Genomic DNA, 6,541 nt, shown 5'->3' with positions numbered 1-6,541 from the left:
AGAATTGAGCTTATAGATATTTGAATACGTTTCATGGTTTTGGACTTGTACACATCAAGGTCTTCAGGAGTACCAAATTAAAAATTGGCTTTTCCTAAAAAGAACCTCAAAATTATTGTGTCCACAGAGTAGTGTCTTTTCAAAGGTATTTTCTGCAATTGGGGATTCCTTGAGAAGTATCACAAAATTGGACATATATTAGGTGTGTTTGTACCAGTACCGTAGGGACTACACTATGTATAAGATCATGAGGCAACCAGTTTCTCTAACCACCCTTTTGACATAATATCAGAGAAAGATTTACTGTGGATCCACACCATATGGATCTCTAGGCTAGTGTATTGGTTTCAATGGTTATTATAGTTTATATAAGACCCATCAAATTCTATAATACTGTAAATCCTAATCTATGATCTTGGCTTATTTTCTCTTACCTTTTTAGTCAAATATGGGAATAAAGACTTCAAGAGAAATGTTGGTTTAAAAAGTGATAATGACATCAGTAAGTATTCTGCTTCACTCTATCACCAATTATAAAAGAAATCTAATACATTTTCGTAATGTTAATGGAGAAGTAAAGATGAACATCATTTTCTAATAAGGACTGAGTTCAATTACTAATCAAGTCATCTGTGAAAATGTAATATACTATCACTTACAAGTGTGTGGTTCATTTTAACTAAGATTTCATTTTTAAATTTTGACACAAGACAGGGTAAGCTTGTTGTGGTTAAATTTTCATAAATTGGCAACTTTTGGCTCAGGTGCCAATGAGAGGACAAGAATAAATGTCTTAAGCCTTGATTGTTAGGGTCTAATCATAAGCATCATGGTGCAAAATTCATGGATTATTCATGTGTAATTACAGATAGGTACTGTGCTCCTTTAAATCATCCCGATGGCCCATTATGGTCCATAACAACTGAAATAGCAATTGTCATAGTAAGGTTTGGGCTCTGCCATAGAGTGTGGGCTCTAATCAATAATGATGAATGGTAAAATTTTACATCAAGCAGTCCAAAGTCTGGTTGGCCCCCTCCATAAATCTGTACAAACACCAAGCAAAGCAGCTGCAGGGCCTGGAGATTTAAAAGCCAGCATCCCCTTACCCCCCACAAGCAGGTACCTCGGAAAGTGAAGCAGAAGAGGAGGGGAAAGAAAAGGAAATGCTCAATATATCAGTTCTAATGATTCATGTGCTGCTAAGAAGAATTTCCTTCCTATTTAAATGGGAATGAACCCTAGGTTGTTTTCAAGGTCAATTTCAGGTGAAAGGGGGGTCATCTAGAGGTCACTTCAGCTACCATGCAGGTCAATAACGCCTCTTCACTTCCATAGCAGACAAGCTCCTCACACACAATCAATCCACCAACGCTGCTGCTGCACCAAGTGTAATGAACAGTGAATAAATGTAGCCTATCATCACAAAACATGCTTTTTAAGTACCTTTCCTTTTCATGTAAAACCTCGCGCTGTCAAATTCTACATTCAGTCATCCAGCAGTGAGTAGCAAAAGTGAGAAATCAGACTCTCATTGGGGTTGGTAAAAGGTCACAGCTGACAGACACGGAGGTTAAACTGCCGAGTTAAAATACTGTTCATTACCCACTGCAGCTTCGTGCTAACTACACTTCTTTGTGTTATAGTCAAGCAGTACATCAAGATGCCCCTCCTCCTAATTTATTAGCAATTGTTGAATTGTATGAGGCGGGAGCTAAGAGAGAAATTGATGTCTTATATATATGCATATGTGTATTCTCTTGCTCTTTGAATATTTTTATTTCCTTATCTATTTCCATATCAGTACCCTATGCGACATCCTGTCTGCTTGAGATGCACCATAATTGTTAGAGAAACGTAAATTCTAAGATCAGAATAGCCTGAACTATCTGAATTCCAAAGCCCAGGGTTGGTTGTTTGGAGACATTTATATTTTGTATGTTCATATTTTTTTTTCTTAAATGAATTGTGGGTGGAGTATTTGAAATTTGTTTCACTCAAAGAAATTTAATTAAATATTTGAGAGCCAATAATTTACTCCTCAAATGCAAACTCTTTCTACAAATATAATTGATTTTAACATGTAAGACGATCTTTCACTGACAAGGTTTTACCTGTGGCAAGTATTAGTCCAGAATTTAGCCCTTTGTTAACAGACATGGCAACTTACTTTGTGTTTTGCATTAATTTGGTTATAGTTGGAGGAACATTTACTGGCAATCAGTAATCACTGGAGATTAAGGAGAAACAGTACTTTTTAAAAAAATGAGTTGACTAAGCAGTTTGGTGTGAAATCTGAATGGATTAGAACAACTTTCCTAAAATGAAATTTCATTCTTGATTAATTAGTGCGTAGGTGGAATTCCCTTTATTGAAATGAAGAGGCACAGTGTGGAAGACACTGGGAAGAAAACAGGTCTTATTGCACCAAATTCAAAATCACAAATCACAGATAAATAAAGGTTTATTTATATGCTCTCTACAACAATAATTTGACTCAACAAAATTACCATTATATATTTACATCTTTTAAAAATGCATTCTGAAATTCCTCCTAGAGAAACACACTCATCGCTTCTTCCTGCATGCCTTCTATCTCGGTGGGACTGGAAATAAAATGTTATGACTTAAATCACAAGAGGCTAACATCATTTTTAGCAACAAGGGCTGCATAATTTCAAGACTATGAGTGAGTGGCTGACTTTAACTAAAATGTTTCAGTTCTGTGCGTACATAGGTACATAAATAATTCAGAATTAATCCCTGCAGAGGGGACAATGGGAATCGTAAATTATCCATGTGCCGTCCTCAACATTAGAGGCAATGAACCTATAGTAACAAACTATGAGTGTTACTCATTACATACATCTCACAGACACCTTAACCTTTTGAATATTAATTTCCCTCTGCATCTTGTAGCTAGGCAATATCATCATTTTTTTTTATATTTTTCTTCATACTCTTGCCTTCATTTCCTTCCCGCTTTTATGAAGCCTCCCAAACCGGAGTTAAACGACAGCTACTGAGTAATGTATTGGAATACATTGATTTATTGCAGAGAGATTTTTTTTTTAAGGTGCACTTTTTTTTTTCCAGAAATCCCTTACTATTACTTGTATCCTGGTATAGAGTGTAAAATGAGGTGCAGCAGACAGATGGTCTTTATGAAGATAAACAGGATAGCAAGTCTGACTCCATTGCGGTTGACAGTATCCTTTGAGTTTCATAAACATACATCACACTTTGTTTAAAGCAAAGAACACATTGCAGAAAGATCATAGTTTTCATCCAAAGAATGAAAATCAATATAAGCTAAAAAGGAATAAAAATATCTCCTAATTATAAATTTTATTATGTCTTAATTATTAAATTGGGAAGCTATTTCTTTAAAGAGCATAACGTAATAAAACAATGGGTATTAAAATTTTGTCTTTAAATTACTTTCTAAGCTAAAAAGCAGTTTAATAAGTTCCATGACTTTTTTTGAATAATATCATAGACAGAAAAAAATAGAACTATTTTTTATCATAATAAATTATACTTAGTTTCTATCTGCTAGATAGAAGAAATTGGAATAATTTCCAGAATCTTTTTTTAGCGAGGCCCATCTTTCTCTCCAGAGACACACTTGACAGAACAGCATACAAACCCTAGGGCAGGGTTTAGCCAGCCTCACAGCACAGCATCAAGGCCCACGTGCACGGCAGTGCACTCGGCCAGTGCAGGCTCTCCGGCGGGCCTTTCCCCACCACCGCCGCATGGCTTCCTCCTTGTTCTCTTTCAGGCCTGCCTTTCAAATCCTTTCCCTTCCACCCATTGCCAAATCACCACCAAGCAACATGGATGGTCTCTCTCTCTCTTTTCCTAAGGCTGGAGAGGACCGCGGTTTGTTTTTGCGCTTGAGGGACCTGTTTGTTACATGCTGGGTGCGGACAGAGAGAGCATGCTTTGTCTTGAATGCTGCAGAAACAGCTGGAGTTTAACAAATCACTTTGAAAACTGTAACGTGGTTGAAGACCTGAATAAGTCCACGATCAATCCCTGTTGGATCTTAGTAAGGTGGGTCTCTTCTGAAACGCTGCGGTAATTTGGTTTCCACTGCACAACTGGCCTTTGACAGGTGATCAGGCCATAAAGGGGCACGAAGAACTAGGGGCGAGAGAGGAGGACGTCACAATCAGGCCAGACACTTCGTGTTCTCTTTCTCCTTTTCCACCTTGTGATGGTGAAAGGATCCACCCAGTTGGATCATCCAATCATGGACTTCTAGCCTCCAGAGCAGTAACACAGAACCGTCTGTTCTTCATAACACACTATCTCAAGTTTTCTGTTACAGAAACCGAAACTGTAGTCTCAATATGGCTAACAATTTGGACTAAGTAGGGCATGTATCCAAAACAATCCTGCCTTCCCTCTCTAACTGTGCTCCACCCTCTACTGTTTGCCATGTCCTCCCATTGTTTTCTGTGGACATCAGATGTTTTCAATCTTGTTTTCTGTCATTGCTTTTATTAACATTAAGTCTTGTTCTCAACAAAAAAATTGATATTAATCATTTCAGTTTGCTCTACAAAATGTACTTGCTTTTCAAGCCTCACCTCATATCACACAAAGGATTTTCTGTCTATTAACAAAATGTCTAAGGTACACAAGTAAGTTATGAGTAATACGTTTAAAAACCATTTTCATTTTATGCCATCAAACCAGCCAGTTCTTTGAAATGATTGAAGGTCAGAGTTCAATTCTTTTGTCTGTTTGTTTTTGTTTCATTTTGTTTTTTGAGACAGGGTCTCACTATGTAGCTCTGGCTGTCCTGGAAATTACTATGTAGACCAGAGTGGCCTTGAACTCATAGAGATCCATCTGATTCTGCCTCCCAAGTGCTAAGATTAAAGGCGTGTGCTACCACTCCAAGCATAAGAGTTCAATTCTTATTTGAGAAGTTATATTGTTGTTTTCAAGAAAATCAAAGAAGTTTGACATTTTACCCTAGAATAGACCTCTGATTTTGTGAAACTGTGTAGTATTTTTTATTCATTTTTGTGTGTGTGGGGGGAAGCAGTAAAAATTATTATTAAGAAAATAAATTCATTAAAAATAACACATTGAGGCCTATTCTAGGGCTTGGTCAGTAAGTGCCTGCTCTGTAAGCACAAGGAACTTAGTTCATGTTCCCAGCAACCAGGTAAAAAACAATGTGGTGGCACTCATCTCTAACCCCAGTGATTGCGTCTGGGGCTAGCAGAGACAGTGAAACCCTGAGGCTCATGACCAAGCCAGCCTAGATGGATGGATGAACTTTAGGTTCAGTTTAAAACCTTTTCCAAATAATGGTATAGAGAGTGATTGACGACAACGCCTGACATTGACCTCTATTGTCTGCAAGGACCAACATAAGTACACATGAATTTGCATCTATCTGTGCACACACCTGTGTGAACATTCACCACACACACATACACACACACACACACACACACACACGTACACACACATTCATATATATATTGATCTATAATCCATTTCAATGACCAAACCATAATGTCTAATTAAACTCTTATTCCTATAATTTGAATGGGATTTTGAAAACAAAGACACAAGGTATAACTAAATTATAGCTTTTATATAACAAGCTTTTATATAATGTTATATATAACATTAATATATACATATATAACTTCAGGATTGTCCCCATTCATAGCCAAAACCTTTGTCTATCCAAGCTATCAGAAGTAATCATTTAGTAATAAATACCAGTGTTATAGCAAGAATTAATCTTAGTAACACAGTTATATGCAAACATAATATTTAATTTTATATAATTTGATTTATATAATTCAAGTAGTTGAAGCCCTCATATGGGCAATAATGACAGTCACTGAGGTTTGTCCTCTATGGTCCCTTTCTCATATACCTGTTCAGACCTTTTGCAAGAGGCAAGACTTTAATGTATGAGCTGTCTTACCTCTCCTAAGCTAGCATCTGCAGTTACATCTATCTACATAACCAGACTTGGAACAAGGAGGAACCTGGTTATTTCCTGTCCTTTCAAGTTGTTTAGCCTCATGTAATATTTGCCTTTGTCTCTCAGGTGTTTTGTCATTTAGATGCAGAAGACACTGAAAATGTTTCCTTCTCCTGAGGCTGTGGGAAGAGTCCGGCATTCCCATGGGAACTTTGAGTTTGTGTCATGACCATCTGAGGAGATGCTTCCCTGAGACGTTTTTTACTCTCTGTCCCTGGATTCTCTCTAGTGCACGAGAAGGTGACACTGGAGTAACATATCTTTTCCACGAACTATATTAAATGTGAGCAGAAAATAACAATTTTCTTTGTTGTTTGATATTTCCCCAATGTTCATTTTGACACACTTCTGCTACTTACTGTAAATTCTGTATAAAATAAATATTCTCAGATAATCAGCTGTAGTAAAATAAAATGAGCAAAGATATAGATATAGGTGTTGTGTTTCCATATTTAATTCTGTTCCTTTTAAAGTTAGACTGTTAAATTAAAAGTGAAATGAGAGAAAACAGTGACT

The 6,541-nt window shown here is 36.8% G+C and overlaps 1 long non-coding RNA gene across 1 annotated transcript; it reads left to right on the top strand.

Annotated features, from left to right (window-relative positions):
* The first annotated feature begins 415 nt into the window (after positions 1-415).
* On the top strand, positions 416-6,453 carry LOC119088762. Its single transcript, XR_005092482.1, has 4 exons — positions 416-502; positions 2,559-2,689; positions 3,870-4,059; positions 6,092-6,453. It is a non-coding gene; the product is annotated as an uncharacterized LOC119088762 (long non-coding RNA).
* Positions 6,454-6,541: the final 88 nt, after the last annotated feature.

The sequence above is a fragment of the Peromyscus leucopus genome, chromosome 11 (assembly GCF_004664715.2).
Source record: "Peromyscus leucopus breed LL Stock chromosome 11, UCI_PerLeu_2.1, whole genome shotgun sequence".
Taxonomy (NCBI): Eukaryota; Metazoa; Chordata; class Mammalia; order Rodentia; family Cricetidae; genus Peromyscus; species Peromyscus leucopus.
The sequence above is the reverse complement of the archived record's forward strand: the minus strand, read 5'-3'. Positions and strand labels throughout refer to the sequence as shown.